Source organism: Meriones unguiculatus, chromosome 11 (genome assembly GCF_030254825.1).
Source record: "Meriones unguiculatus strain TT.TT164.6M chromosome 11, Bangor_MerUng_6.1, whole genome shotgun sequence".
Classification (NCBI taxonomy): Eukaryota; Metazoa; Chordata; class Mammalia; order Rodentia; family Muridae; genus Meriones; species Meriones unguiculatus.
In genome coordinates, this window is record NC_083359.1 from 79,208,544 (window position 1) to 79,225,628 (window position 17,085).

Sequence of the window (17,085 nt, forward strand, 5' to 3'; positions counted from 1 at the left end):
TCGAGCCAGAGCCATTTTTCACACCAGTATTTTATGTGTGCGTCAGATGGTGGAATGTTGCAAGGTGGTTTTACTCTTATAAAAACACTCCCACCCTTTCATAAGAAGGTGTGACTGAAGACATGTGAACAACCTGATGTGTTGTGTATTCTCTGTTGGTATCCTAGCCTACAGACTCTTGAACTGGCCTCGGAAAAATTATAGTCTGCTCTTTCCCGCCTTGCCTCTACCTACAATCTAGTGAAGACCACACTCCCCAGGTCCCTTGATCCTTTGGCCCTCGCTTGGATGTGGCCAGGATGAACATCAAGAGACCAGAGGATGTGGGGAAAGAGAAGCCACAGCATCTCTTACTTGTCTTAGTATGTTGCATCTGCGAGTGAGTTCTCTCTTATTGTGACTGTAACTCTCCCTGGATTCTGATAACATGCTTTCTGTCATTCATTCCTTAGTCCCTTTTGCCTTGGAAGTCTTATGGATTTCATCGGTCACAAAACCCTGAGTACCTCAGAATCCTCACTCACCCAGCCATTGGTAACCTCTTCATATAGGCCTCAGCATGTAAGCCACTTGGGATGAATTCTATTGCCATTGAGGTTATGATGGAAACACCAGACATCTCAATGCCCAAAGGCGTTATTTGGTAGATGAGCTATCAGTTCACCTTGGTGACAACCAACCTGGCCCTTTCTTTTATGGCCATCAAGGGACCCACTATGGAAATATCACTAAAAGTAATTAATTGCAGAAAATTGAGGCTTACTGCTTTTTTTTCCAAAGGAAGCCATAACACTCTACTTTGAATAGAGACACAATATATTGTAAGTTTTATGTGCCTAGCTTATGGGAATCTATAAGATAATGAAGTCTCAGTGTGAATAATGTGTGCTCCAGTGGAAGAAAGGTCAGAAGAAGAAGCATAGAAGATCAGCCTCATGTGAGCTGGCAAGAGCTAGTTCCAATTTTTAATTTTTCCATTGTGATAGCTTGCCAAACACAGGGTATCTCAATGATATCATTTTATAGGCTTGCCACAACCAATCAGAAAAAAATATTAATATTTATTGAGATTGTATAATATTGTATAAGTCTTAATATTGTATTATTGTATTGTATTCATAGAAATGATGGTTAGATTTTGTTGTTAATGTGAAAAACATATGTTGGAGCCAACTGATTTTTTTTCTTTTTTCTTTTTGTTTGAGACTACATCTGATGGGGCTCATTGGAATCCAGAGCTGAGATGTAAATCATCAAGCTGTTTTGCCTCTTCATTGTCCTGTGTTCAGATCATGCTCATACATTTATGCAGGCTGGGTTTATATTAGGTGTGCTGGTTCAGATCTAATTTACATTTCAGCAACGCGTTTACATTGGGTTAGACCAAAATATGTATGTTGGCATTTTCTATTTCAGTTGGATCACAGTGACACTAGTGGATAAGTTTCCATGTTCAGAAGAAAAACTAAGAGTGATGTGCAATTCCCACTGGACTACCATAAAAAGTTAGTAGTGCAAACTGTCCTGGGGCCTTTGCTGTAAGCAGTAATTCGAGGACAAGGATCCAAAACTGAAAGGTGCTTGGGAATTTCTCTTTCCTCTAACCTCAAGAAAATAAACGATATGTCTTCGCCATAGGTGGCCAAATAAGACTCACCGGTGCGAAGAGATACTGAGGAAATCCTTCCTCTTTGTTTATTTCTCAGCCCTTAGACAGGGTCGAGCATGTTCCCATCTTTCCTGAATGATGAAACTTAGAGTGGACTCTGGTCATGTTATAGCAGAAGTTACAGAGGTTCTCAGTCTGAAGCATGGGTATAAATGACAAGATGTTCCACTCTAGGAAGACCACTAATATGAAGCTGCTTGGAGTTTAGTACCAAAGGAGGGAACCCCTGTTCTCTCTTCAGAGAACGGGGGGAATGGACTAGGGATCTAGGGTTATTACAGCAGCTGAAAGAAGGGGAGCTGTCAGCTCATTTTGTTGATTGTGAGGTCACACCCACCTGTCATCTTAGTCAGGACGAAGAAAGAAATCTCAAGAGATAGTTAAAACACCCAGGAAGAACCTTAAACTTGACAAAAAGACTTGAGAAGCTCTGTACCTTTAAAAAAAGTACACTAGTCTAACTGTCTTTCACAACTTTCTTTAAGCACTAATAACATTTACATTTGAGATATCACTAGTGGAAGCTCCTACATTTTATGCTTGATCTTTTATTAATGATACATTTTTTATGTAAAATGCATAGAAAACTTGAGCCCCAAATTCATAAGCTTTGTTCTCTCCTATTCCTGTATTTATGTTGACTTTCTTTAAAAAAAATTTTTTTTTGTCTATTCAAATCTTTGTTTTCTTAAGCCTTCTAACTCAGTAGTACCTCTTTCATGCAGCTTTCTCTGGAGAAGTCTGCCCTCTGGGGCTGATCACTAATGAACTCTAAAACCATGTATTGTCTGCACGCTCTTGCTGGACATTTAATCACACACCACCTTGTAACATTTCCAAACTTGTTCCCTGGTAGGATTATTGAGCTTCTGCTGTGATCATGTCTGCTTACTGAAGCCTCAGGTCCAACGTGAAACACGGGCAGATGCTCTATAAATGTATATTGTAGTGATAAGTACCTGCCATGGGGCAGGCCAGTGAGGAGTGAGGCTGAGTTATGGAGTAAGAAATGAAAACATGCTGAAACCATTGTTGCTTTTTAAGCAATAAGATTTGGGGATATGGTGTTGAAAAAATCTCGGGTGGTGCTTTTTTTGCATCATTGAGAAGAAAGATGCTGTTCGCAGATGTACTGTGATTTTTGTCTTTGTGAGTAAAATTCAGAAAAATTTGTTGGGGCCTCTTCAATTACATTTAGAAACACTCAGTTGTCAATCTTCTATTCTCAGGATGGATCTATCCCATCTAATATGTAAGTTTAAGAGGAAATGCACTCTATGGATAAACATTTTTTTTTCTTGTGATGGTTATTATTGTTGTTTGGGGGGATACTGATAATTGCAAATAAAAATAGATCAGCACCCTCATGGAAAACAAGGCATTCCTAGAGATTTGGAGAGAACTAGAGATTAGACAGAACCTTTGTAGGGCAGTGCACATGCATCGATCCAAGCCAGAAACTTCAGTGTCTACTGGGATTTATATCTCATAGCTGACTCTGAGTCAGAGCACAGTTTAACTTCTCAACTCCTCACTCATCAGAGCAACTGATCAGACCCTCATCGACTCCAGAGGGAAAGTCCTGACCAGTCACTGACATTAAAGACTTGTCTACTTTTTCTCTGATTGAATGAAAATGTATTGAATGTCATCTATGCTGCTCCAGGTATAAGAGAGAGAGAGAGACAGAGAGAGACAGAAAGAGAAAGAGAAAGAAAGTTTATTTTGGCCTAAGTAAAATATATATATTGGGAAATATTAGTAAAACCACAGCCAGTGAAATCACAGGTGAGACTTGGCATGCTAGAGCTTTAGATTCGATTTGCTGTTTATTTTATATTATCATTTCTTGAGCATTTACTCTGCAGCAGAAGCCGTGCTAAACTTTCACACATCTCTCATCTTGCCTATTTGTATTGTATTCCTATTATCCCTATTTGTTGGTTCAACGAGTGTGTACTAAGTAATATGTACTATGATGGGCCTGACACTGTTCCAGGCTCAAGGAGTAGAGCAATGTGAATTATAAACAAAGCTCTAGTTGGTATGGATCTTATAATCTGGTATCTGACATAAATAAATGAAATAAATAAATAAAACTCAGCACAGTAGTTAGTGATAAGGCACAGGAGAAAATAAAGCAGGGAAAAGGATAGGCTTGAGTAGCCTTACCAGAAGTTAGTCTTTGAATTGACATGGAGGAAGTAAAGGAGTAGGCTGAGGATCTGAGGGAAAGAGTGTTGCAGAGTGGAGAAGGTAAACATGAAAAGGCTTGGAGGATAGTGAAGAGAAACTAGGTGCCTATAAAAGAAGAAATGGAGAGAACACAGCACAGGGAACCATGGCTGTAAAGGCTCAATGTGCCATTGTAAGGAATCTGCATTTTGTAATGAGTTAGATGAGAAGCAAAGGAAAGGTCCCAATAGAAATGACTCATGATCTCACTCAGCCTGGCCGATGGCTTGATTGAAGGCAGGCAGAGAAGTGAATGCAATAATCCATTTAGGCTGTGCAGTTTGCACAAGAGACCTAGCAGTAGACTTGAAGAAAAGAGAATACATTTAGGATGTATTTTATTTTTTCCTTTTTGTTTTAAAATAACTGTAAACTTTTAATATATTTTAAAATTAGAATATAATTAAGCCATTTCCCCTTTTTCTTTCTTCCCTCTGATACCTCCCATGTCTCCTCCCTACAAACTCTCCCATGCCCCTCCCACCTCATCTCTCTCTTAAACTGGTGTCCTCTTTTTCTTTTATTATCATTGTTATATGACAGATGGATGATAGATGATAGATAGATACACAAATACATAAATACAATCTGAGTCTATTTTTGATGTTCTTATGTATATGATTTAATAAATAAATATAAGTTTCTTTATTTATGATAAAATAAAACATAAATAAATATGCATATTCATTCAAAATGTAAGTATTGAGCAACCCGTTCGGGGCTCATGCCTGTGAGAGGCTAATTCTCCTTCTCTCAGCAGTCGTTAGTTGCCTGGACTTCCTTGTCTGGGTGGGACCCCATGATGTTTTCCCCTCCTTACACGTTAGTGTGACCGTGGATATGGCTATTGTTCAGGTCTTTCTTAGATAGTCATTTCTAGGAGACAGTATCACCAGACTTCCTGGTCTGGCTCTTACAACCTTTCCACCCACTCTTCACTGTTGTCCTTGGAGCCTTAAGTGTGGTAGTTGTGTTGAAGACGTATATCTTGGGCCTGGGTTCCCCATGATCTCTGAATTTTTTTTTTCCAGACCTTTTATAACGGTCACCATTTGGGGTAAAAAGAAGCTTGTTTGATGAGCGGTGAGAGCTCCGTCTGTCTGTGGTTATGTCTTAGACTGTGGTTAGAAATTACACTGCTCTACTAAAGTGGCAGTAATAGGCTCTCTTCTAGAATCTGGAAGATCTTACTGCCCTGAAGTGTTATCCAGGTTTCAAGTACCAAGCATGATTTCCCTCCTGTAGAATAGTCCCTACGTTCAGTTAGGTAGCTGTTGGTTACTGCCAAGATAAGAGCGACACTGTTGTACTTGTAGAGATATTGTGCCATGCTAGGCGATGCTGTGATTCATAGTCTTCACAGCTGAGCAGAACTAATTGATGGGTTCTCTCCATTGGCAACTAGCTTGCATAGTACTTTCTGGTACTATGGAAGCTGGACAACAGGAAGAAGGCTTCGGTTTAGATCCAGCTAGAATAACCCAAATCCTGTGCCCTATGTGTTCTGTGTCTTCAGCAATAGGGGCTTATATTCATCCTCTGAGAGGCAACCAAGGGCAACAGCTATAGTCTATATTGTTTTGGGAATCATTTGTACTCCCTTGGCCAACACTTTAAATGGAGGATTATCATGCCTATCATTGGAGTTTTGTTAGATAATCTATTCGTTCCTCTGGGAAGCATTGTCAGCCCAAGTGGCATGACTTCATATAGGATATATATACGCATATATGCATATAATATTTAATATGCATATACACATATTTACATACATATAAAGTTTATTGTATGTATATATAATTAATAAGGCTTTTTGAAACAATTTTTGTATTATTTGTCCTTCCTTCTGTATTGGCCTCAATTTCCCTCCCAAAATAGAATCACCTCTAATTTTTTGAAGGTAGAACCAATAAAATTTTTGTTAGATAAGATACTCCGTTTAATAAAATGATGATAATAATAAGGCTTTGTTTCCAAATCGCTGGAGGCATGGAAATGTTAGTTAATGTGATTACAAAAAGGATAGAGGGAGAAGATATAGAGAAAGATTTATTTTGAGCTCATTCTTGATATGTTCGGTTTCCGATGTTAGTGGTGTATGTAAGTGTGTGCAGAATGAGCACTGTACAAGTATGGAATTCAGGGACGAGCTTCTCATTAGAGGTGCTCATTAAATTGAATATCATCAAACTTAGATGCTGTTTCCAGCCATAATTCTAAATAAGATCACCTGGGGAGCAAAGGAACTAAGGCTTACAGCCATTAAATGATTTACCCAAGACTATTTATTGAGAAAATAACAGAGCAGGGACCAATATAGTACCCTGTTTTCTCTGTCGGATAATGCTGAACAGTTTTCCTGACTGAACTGACTGGAGAGTGGGAGAGGGTCACAGAAGAGAATGGCCACTGGAATAAGGAAGAGTTTAAAATGGAGAAGTGAGGATTTCTGCTCATTCTTTGACTGTCTCATGTGTAGCAGCACTAATGACTTTTATATTGTGAGCCCGACTTCATCCTCCCCTATATTTGTTCACTTACTATGGACTGTCCATTTCTGTCCATCACAGATTCACCAGTCTGATTGGTTTATGACTGTGAGATGCTAGGAGGCATGGCAGGAGCAAAGGACTGAGACATTCTCTAGCAGATGGACTGTTTTCCATGTGCCTTTCACTGTTATGAGGATATCAAACCTGGGCTAGACTGTTCTCTCCAGAAGAAAGATGAGAAACATGTAGATGAGAAACTGTTTCCATCATGGAACCTTGTAGAGATGGTTTGATCCAAATTTAACCAGGCAAATGAAGCCAGCCGAGGTGATCACTGCTCATACAAGCTCAGCCTGGATTGATACTCCACAAATAGCTGTGAATAGGTGATGTCTTCAGCTACCATGTTTGGGGAATGACTTGTTAAATTACTTTACAACAGATTTGTACTAAATCCCGAAGGGTACTTTGACAGATGTTGTGTCATGGGAGTCCCATAGCAATGCTGTGAGGTAGAATTTATTAGTCCCCTTTCTGCCTCCAAGTTGAGGAGTCTCCTGACTTGTTCTCAGGTGTAGCTCCAGTAGGTGAGAGAAAGAATGTAAGCTAAGATCTGATGCAGTCTTGCAGTCTCCTGACCTCTTGAGGCTACCTCTTCATTTCCTCTGCTAACCAAAGAACCAGATATTTAGGAAGACAGTTTGCTTTCAGGAGACCCTGAACGCAGTGGTTTCCTGGTCAGTTTAGAGATCCTGACTTACACAGCCAATTCTTGATTATTTTATTGGCTCTTGGTAAATATGCACAAGCGCACACACACACACCCTGGGAAATCTAAATGGCACTGCCCTCTTCCTACTTAGATAAATCTGGTCAGGATAATGGCAGGATTTATTTTTTTTTAAGTTTTTTTATTTTTTTATTTTTTTTATCAGTTACATTTTATTAACTCTGTATCCCAGCCGTGTCCTGATCCCTCATTCCCTTCCAGTCCCTCCCTCCCTCCCTCATCTCTACCATGCCCCTTTCCAAGTCCACTGATGGGGGGACCTCCTCCCCATTCATCTGATCCTGTTTTATCAGGTATTTTCAGGACTGGCTGCAAAGCCCTCCTCTGTGGCCTAACAGGACTGCTCCTCCCTTCGGGGGTGGGGAGACCAAAGAGCCAGTCATTGAGTTCCTGTTAGAAATAGTCCCTGTTCCCCTCACTTTGGGAAACCAATTGGTTACTGAGCTACCACAGGCTACATCTGAGTGGAGGTTCAAACCTTTGGCAGAGTACAGGGAATCATAAGAAAGAAGGGGAGTTAGTCTGATGGGGAAAGGATAGGAGCTCCACAAGGACCAAATATATCTGGGCACAGGGTCTTTTCTGAGACTGACATTCAACCAAGGACCATGAATGGCAGGATTTAAATGTCACTCCTGCTCTAACATCAAGAAAGAAAGTAGGCAACCTCTTGTAATCCTTCCATGACAGTGCTGAAGCTGGAAGGTCATAAGTTCAAAGCCAGCCTTGGCTACACAGCAACTCCCTGGAGGAGTGATAAGGAGTGGAGAGCAAAGCTAGAGATAGAGCAAGACAGAGCTTCAGAAAGGAGAGAGAGAGAGAGAGAGAGAGAGAGAGAGAGAGAGAGAGAGAGAGAGAGAGAGAGAGAGCGCACCAGCAGAAGCCTGTTCATCCTATTCTTCAGCTTTGCCTGGCCTCTGGCCTCTGCCTATCCCACAAACTTTGCATCAAAGTTCAAAGCTGTCTTTTGTTTCCACACCGAATTCCAAGAAGCATCTTATGTGAGATGCACAGTGGTCTGGCCACTCCATGATCCATCATCTCTGACAATTAAAACTCTCGTTGAACTCCTGCCGTGGAAGAATGACTAAGGACTTGCTCAGGGCAGCCTTTATTTCTATTTGTATTTATGGGTGTTTCAAATCCATGCCTCTAGATAAGTGGCAAAGCCTGCTATTCTAAACAGACATTAAGAAGGAAAGAAACTTTTGGTGGCCTTGGAGGACAGTGCCATCTGAGAGAGACAGCTCCACAGCCTTGAGGACACAACAAATTCATTCCTCATCTTTTCTATCTCAATTCCATTTTCTTTCTAAGGAAGCTTCTACCACATTTAGTGATTTCCTACCACTGTGGCATGCTTTTTCACACATTTTTCAGCCATCCTAGTGAATTAATATCCATTGTATACAAGATAAATGGAGGCAAATCCTTTCCTTTCGATATTGTGTTTAAGTAAAGAATGAATCTAAACCAGAAACATATTTGTGCCATAGAATTATAGACTGAACGTGTAGCATGTGTCTGTGTCTGTCTGTGTGTGTGTGATGCAAATGTTTGTGGAACATAAAGAATACAGGGTCTGAGTATAGGTGTAGTGGGCTTAGGGTAATAATAGTGTTACCAGTGAACTGGCTGGTGTCATATTGGTCTATTAGCATGCAAATTGTGCACTGCTAAGGAACAGTTCTTCTAGTGTTGGTAGGCCTCGACTCTTGATTGACAAGGGCTTATTGCCTCAGGAGACAGACTCAGGGCCTTATTGCTTCAAGCACTGAGAAGTGCAGACTTATGGCCCCTGACTTTAGAAGCCAGAGACTTACATCTTTAAGTGTTCCGGTTAGAGGCTTATTACTCAGGGCTTTGACTGACAGTGGCCTAGCATCCTGCAGGAGTGAAATCTTGAGCTCCAGTAGCAGTGAGCAACAGCAGGAGTCAGCACCAGCTAGAACAATAGCACTAAGCCTTGGTGGTTAGGATGCTGGCCTTTAATGGATGGAAGCTCCTTGGAGGTTTTCTAATGATAGAAAGTTTGTCACCATCAACTCTACATGGCCCTCCATCTTCTATTTCCATCATCCTTTGTCATCTCCATCCCTTGTGCTACCCACCCTTGGTCAATCTCTGGAACTCTGAGGCTGCTTTCTTTCTGTTACCAGTGATGCCACTGATGGTGCCACTTTTGCCACTGCCATTTTCTCTTTGTGTTGCCATCTCCGAGTAGTCTACCCCTGATAGAGATCATAAGAAGGCACAGAAGTCACTGTCCATCTAGAGAGGAACTGGAGGGGGCTGCTTTTTTTTCTTGGCAGAAGCTTTATGGAAGCTTTCACGGAGAAGGCCTTCTCTTCTTCCCTCTCTACCATATACTACTATCGGCTGCAGCCACCCATGAGCCTTTATTAAGCACTTCTAAGCAAGGAGCTCTGACTTCCCTTTAATTGAGGCATAATAATTAGAACATTAGCACATTAGGAGGGTGAGACAGCATGTTTAGCTTCTGTGATTAATTATGTGAGGATTGTAATAAGTTGTTAAGACATTAATTACGCTGGCATGTTTACTGCTTTAGGTTGCACCAGCAATGCTTTGCCATGGCAGGTTGTAACGTGCCTAAGTCATGGCATGTCTGAGGATGTAATCTTGACCCATGTGAGAGCGGGTTGGATCCCACACACGTCTGTGGAACACCGCTGCCTCATCTGCTGGAGCCTGAGTGCCTACCTGCTGCGTTTCTTCCTGCTAGTGTGGAGACTTGAGGTACAGAGGATTATTTTGTCATTTAATGTATTTAAAGGGAGGCGGTTTGGGCAAACTCAGGCTTGTGGGTATTGGTCTTGAAATAGCCAACAGGGCCAAGTCTCTGATACGTGGGGAAGAGGACTGTGTGTAGGAATAAGAAGCCTAGGGAGGGGGAAGCAATGGGACAGAGGTTGGCAGAGAGGACCCTTCCTTTCTGTGAGCCCTGTCACAAGATATGTCCACTCATGTTGAAAAAGCGAACTGAGGCCCAAGGGTCCAAAGTCACAGAAACACACGATTGACTTAGGTGACAGGACTTCCATTAAAAGAGAACAGCAGCCTAGGGAGCCTGAGCCTATAAAAGTCATTCACTCATAGTTTCAGGCTCTGTGTAGAGCCTTCCTTGGGATGGAAGGCTCTACAGTCTCTTTTGAGGGGTCAAGGAAAGGAAGAACAATAGTAAAGAGAGAGGCAGGCAAGAAGGGACGAGGACCAGGAGAGAGTAGGGCAAGAAGTGGGAGGCACAGGATAGCATGGGGCATGGGGGGCATGAAGAGATCAGAAGGGTTTGGAGGGAGGAGGGTAGAGAATGAAGAGAGGTAGGTAAGGAGTGTAGGCATTTTGTTTTTATCTATTTTGTCTGGATTCGTATGCCTCTACCTCCCTTCCAACCCTTATTCCACTCTAATATCTTCTAAAACCCCCAACACTAGGTAGAAGAGAAAGGTAGAGGGCAAAGGGGAGCACTGAGTTCTTTTTAGACCACTTCCTGCTGATTGGTGGCATTGAGTTCCTTGGGGTAAGTCCGATCTTCCCCTTTTCAGTATATCTCCAACTTCTTCTTGTCCCCTTTCTCTTGACCACTTGACAAACCAGCTCAGCAGAAGGAGCAGGAACCAGCAGGAGGAACAGCCACACCCCTTCTCTTGGGGCTCTGGTCTTTTTATGGCCTTTCTATCATTCTCAGAATTAAACTCTATTCAGCTGGCAAAATCATACCTCTGCCAAAGCATGCACAAGGCAAATAATCTGTTGCTGTGAACAATCTGAAACAGCCCTATATCCCACACCTGGGATTAAAACAAAAACATCTTTACATGGCATAACTGGGTTTTTAAGACACCAAAATTCTTGCTACCAAGGAAAGAGGATCAAGGGAGTACTGGATACAACTTAGGGCCCAATTTTGAAAAGGCAAATATTAAGCTTCAGTATTTAGCTAAATACAAATACTATCATCAGAATGCCTTTTAGGTTACGAGACTAGATGCTACAATTTATTTTAAAAGGTTGGTGGTTTCTAAGATATTACTATTGTAAATCTTAGGAGTCAGATTTTTAAAAGTTTAATGTCATAGGCTGAAACAATAAATTCCCTGCTCTGCTCACCACTGGCTTGGCTGTTAGCCCAAAGATAACCACCACCCTAAAGCCATGGTCACACTCCACAGAGATTGGTGGAGACTCAGGCATCACAGCCTACAAGAAATTAAATACATGATTGTGTCTTTCTTCAAGGTGATTAAGCTTAATGTCACAATTGCTGGATTTCTTTTTTTTTAAATCCTTTTATCTTACCTCTACGGCTCTGCCATGAATTGTTATTTACATGGAAATACACACTGGTGATGGCCAGTAGGAAGCAATGCCTTTCTTAATATTGTCTGGATAACACACCCCTGCTAACTCTCCACTCATTTTCTTGTTTCCCAGATTTAGAAGTTTGCAAATTCTAAACAGTTTAGCTCAGAAAATGAACAGCTTTCACAATCACCAGTAATTTTGGTAACATTTTATTCCTGTGATAATAAATGCATATTTAGACCATAATTGAGGTAGAGTTTCAGCACATAAAATTTTCACTCCAAGGTCCTTATGGGATATGATGCTATATTTGAAAGTAAATGATCATATATTAACAGCAAATTCAAATGACATGGCTTATTCATGTTACTAATCAGGTTACCCTGGCTAAAAAAACTAGTGACCCACTTGAATACCCTATCACTGATCACACATAAGGTCTGTGGTCCCAGAAATGATGTAGAAACAAGCCTTAGTTACCTTGCCTTCCAGTAGCTATGGTTCAAGTTCAATGGTATACATTGGCCCGACAAAGAGGCTGAAAGCTGCTTTTGGCACATCCCAACCTCATTTGTGGAACTAAGCTTCAGTAGCTTTTGAATGAGGGAAATTTTCCTTGGAAATATCTTGGGGTCAGGCTTGTCCAGGTCATGTGTGGAAGATCCAATGTGTACTGGGAACTGGTATACAGACTATACAGAGTCATGATAGAATCCCATTCTATTATGGCTCTGACTCGGCATCTTACCATATTGAACAGAAAAGAGTAGAGAGGAGGATGGTTGCTCATCTCTAACCAAACCTGGTGCGAATATGGACTTTTAGAGTCCTATGGCGGCCTTTAGGTCAACAAGGATTAAAGAATGATTGGAGAAAAGGAGTACATTAAAGAGACCAGACAGAAAAAATTCCCCTATAGAGGAAAGATCTGTAGTAAATGAGGGGAAGTCCTCTTTCTTTTTTTCTTTTTGCCTCTTGCCTCCTCACTTGGAATTTTCCTTTTTTTTTTTTTTTTTTTTGGTTAAGAATGGCTAGGTACAAACTGAGTTTTTCTCAACCCGCTTACACGGTGGTGGGTTTTTAGGGGTTGTCCTGTCAGATAGACCAGAGACCTCCGAGCTGATGGCTTTCAAAGCCTTCAGAGGTTACACTCTGTCTCAGCTCGAAGCGCCACCCACTTCCTCTTCTTTCCGGGTGCTTATTCTACTCAGAGCATTACATGTAGATCAGTTTGGTTTTTTCCCATTAGACCATCACCCAAGCTTGGAAGGTGGAAGTTATCATTATCAAATTCATTTCAGGCTTCTACATATAACTGGGTAGAGCAAGCATTAAAAATTAATGTCTCTAATAATAAAACCCAGGAAAACAGTGCCGTTACGACTAATTGTAATTTATTGCAAACTGATGGTGTGCTAAGTGCTCGGAAGAATATAAAGGTAAATAAGAGCCGTTGTTGAGTAGCTGAGGGGGATGAGCAAGTCCCCCAATCTTGTTGTTGCTTGCGCATGATACGCAGTTGCAGAGCTACTAGCTTCCTCCAGGCTATAGAGCATATAATGGTGGGAGAGGAAGAGTAAGGGGTCCTGAAACATATGAAGGGGTGATGATGGCTACTCCCTTCTGAGGTCTGGGAGCTTGTCATCTTCATGGCTGATCGCAAATAGCATTTGCTTGTTTTAGCTATTTGCTTGGGCATACAGCAATTCCTCTACTAGGTAATAAGCCCCCTGAGACTTAGGCTATTTCATTTCTCCCAGCGACTATCACGGTGTCTTAATTTGGCTTCTTTTTAGAGCTTTTAAAGTGAAAGACCGTGCATGTCTACATGCACACCTTCACACACATCGTTTAGCTCCTACCCAGATGTGCACTCTGCGCTCTCTGACTGAAAGCCAGTCTTCTTTTTGTAGCCACGGCTCCTGTCTTCCATTTCTCTAATCGCTTAATTGGCTAAATATTAAGCAATATTAACTTCTTTGTAGCCCTGACATTCTTACATAGGGATTGGATATCTAATTCTGTATTTAATATCATTCATTAATTCATTCACCAACTACTCACCAACTACTGACTTTTGCTTTAGATTCAGCACAATTTTAAGTATCAGGGACAAAGGAACAAAGCATAGGACAAGCATAGGCCCTCTCATAATGCGTGTTCTAATAAGAAAAGCAATAATTAAGAAACGAAAGGACAGGATACCTTCAGGCCATGATAAGGGCTGGTGGGTAAATGAAGAATAAAGGGCGAGTGAAGAGACTACGTTAGACTAGACATGGACCATCTTCTATATTGTGAGAAGGCCTGGCAATAGCTACAGGTGCCATGGCAGAATGCTTGGGGACGAATCCTGTAGCCAGCTCAATTTGTTCTAACTTATTTATTTATTCATTTCACGATTCACTTGCCATTTCCTGAGCCCATGAGTATGGAGCCCTGCTCTGGGGATGTGGAGATAAATATGGTATCATCTTCGCCATTGAAAGATATAACCCGGTGATGGAGAAACCAAGGTGGCTTTTCATTACAGTAGATTGCGATGAATACCTTTCTGTGGAATCAGAATTATGGCCTGCTTTGTTTCTGCCCAGCTCCTGGCCCGGGGGTCCTCGCAGAACAATGTTGAAATGCTATTGAATAGAATGGGTAGTGGGAAGTCACAGATAGCGAGGAGAAAGAGGAGAAAGAGCCGGCATCCAGGGAGGCAGGAGTCACTGCACACTCAAGCAGCTTAGTGCTTTAAATAGGGCTCCAGTCAGGGGCTGTTCAGCAGCCTCGTTCTTCATTTGAATTTACTCCCTGCAGAATTAATTGCTGAAGCCTTTCAGAAAGCAGCAGGGAAGTATTACTTGCCCAGAGACATTCTGGTTTAGTGAAGTTTGTACTTATGACATATTTCTGAGAGAAGAAACTGGATTTTATGCCCGTCTCACTGAGTCCATTAGAGTGCTTAATTTTCACACACCCCCGCGCGCGAGCACACACACACACACACACACACACACACACACACACACACACATATGCATTTGGTTGTTTGACTGACTTGAAATCTAGAACCAAAGAAGAAAAGAAAAAAAAGGGCGGTCCCCTAAAAGAAGATATGCCTCAGGAATGTCAAAAGGCAGTTTAAAGGGGAAATGCAGGCTTATGTGTGCCTCTTGGTTATTGCATATAAATCGCTTCCTTGCTTCAAAGTCTTGTTCCATGGGGACCAGCAAGTGACTGGCTGAATGTCTTTGGTCCCTGTGCTGTGCAGTGAATTGAGTTCTTCTCCCTGAGTAGTGGGGTGATTGTGTCTAGAATATGAAACACAGAAGGTGGGCATTAATTAGGGCTAAGGGCCTATAATTGGAGTTGCATTGCCTTTTTTCCTCCTTCCATTCTCTAGGCCCCAGCCTGTCAGAAGCCTCATTTTCACTGAAGCGTCATAATTAACGCCAAGCCTAATGTGAAAGGCAGATGAGGTTGAAGCCCAGAATAGCTCATAACTACCCAAGGGTGTACGTGTAGGGTGCAGGCCTGGGAAAGAGAAGGCTGGCCTTGCGTTTGACCTCCAAGTGCTTTCCTTGAACAGAGGGAGCTCTGGGGTCAGCCCTGTGATCTTCCTTCACACTTCTAGAATAAGTGCTCTGAGGTACTGAACTCTTTCTTCACGGTGGGATGGAATCACAGAATCTTGGGCTCAGGGAGTCTCAGGAACCCACATTACACATCACAGATTGCCCGCGTTCCCTTTTTAATTCTTTGAAAGAGCAAGTTTTTCTTTCTCATAAGGTTGATGTTTTGTTTTTTTTTTTTTTTTTTTGAGGGAGTGGAGGCTCAGGGAGTTGGGAGGGCCAGGAGGTGTGATAACGTCTGCAAAGCCCCTCACAGTACCTTGGAAGAAAATTATAGTATTTCTCTTATTGCTGCTGGTCTTCCAATTCCCCTGTACTCAGAGAACCCATTTAAGTGATTACTTCATGAGGAGGCTGGAAGAAAAGTAGGACTAATCTATTTCTTCACTTGGCAGCTCCCACATGGTGAAAGACCTTCGGTGCACTGACAATCGCTATCGTATCCTCGCTCTTTCCTTTCAGTCCTGCTCAGTACGCAACAAACTAAACACCTGCTATCCATCTCCCAGGAAAACTCAAACTCCATGCTGCTTCCAGCAGGTGGCTTGTGGCACCTCTCGCCATGTGTACAAATATTTACATAATTCCCTAACACTGGAGAATTGAGAGAAACGTAAGAGAAGGCTAACCAAGGCTAACACGTCAATTCCAGGTCACTGAGAGGGAAAACTGGAACTGAATAGCCTCAGTTTCCTAAACCAGACTTCCTTGAGGACACTTACTTAAGAGGATACTCAATGTGTACAGGTTTTTTTCCCTCTTAATAAAGGAAGGTATCAGAGGAATGTCCTATGATGCTGAATGTATAGAGAGAAAAGCTGGCGATTACTGGTAGGATTGGGGAGTAATTGACAATGTTATGGATGCTGCCTCATTAAACACATGGCTATAGGGTGCTCTCTTGACTTGGCAACCCCTAGCCATGAAGCCTTCTCTGGTACAGATAGGAAATGGCATCAAGGTTTTCACCGCCACACACAAACTCACACAGGCTCACAGATGCTAGGGCCATCTACACTATACATCTATGCTATAGAACATAGATGCTTGGTGACAAGAAGACGCTTTGAAAAACAGATGGTCTATGTCATTGTACACCATTATGTAATAGTATATGCCATTCTCCACATGCCCAACCATTGAAGACAGGCCTGGCTGTGGAGCTGTGCACTTCTCTACTTCTCCCGTAAGAAATCTTTGCTCTCCTTGGTGGTTGTACAAGTTTGCAAGGGAGGAGGGTTCCTCTTTCTCCAATCCTTACCAGCATGTGTTTTCACTTGAGTTTTTTTGTCTTAGCCATTCTGATGGGTGTAAGGTAGAATCTCAAAAGTTGTTTTGATTTGCATTATCCTAATGACTAAGGACACTGAGCATTTCTTTAAGTGTTTGTTTCACCGCCATTTGAGATTCTGTTGAGAATTCTCTGTTTAGTTCTGTATTCCATTTCTTTTTTTAAATTTTTTTATCTTTATTTTTTTTTAATTTTTCATCAATTACACTTTATTCATTCTGAATCCCCCCATAAGCCCCTCCTTCCTCCCCTCCCAATCCCCCCTCCCTCCTCCCTCTGCATGCATGCCACTCCCCAAGTCCACTGATAGGGAAGGTTCTCCTCTCCTTTCTGATCTTAGTCTATCAGTTCACATCAAAAGTGGCTGCATTGTCCTCTACTATGGCCTGGTAAGGCTGCTCCCCCCAGGGGGAGGTGGTCAAAGAGCAGGCCAATCAGATTAAGTTGGATTATTTGGTTTGTTGGAATTTAATTTCTTGAGTTCTTAATATATTCTGGATATTAGCCCTTCGTTGATATAGGGTTGGTGAAGATCTTTACCCAATCTGTAGACTCTGGTTTAACTTTATTGATAGTGTCCTTTGCTTTACAGAAGCTTTTCAGTTTCAAGAGGTCCCATTTATTAATTGCTGGTCTTAGAGCCTGGGCTGTTGGTGTTC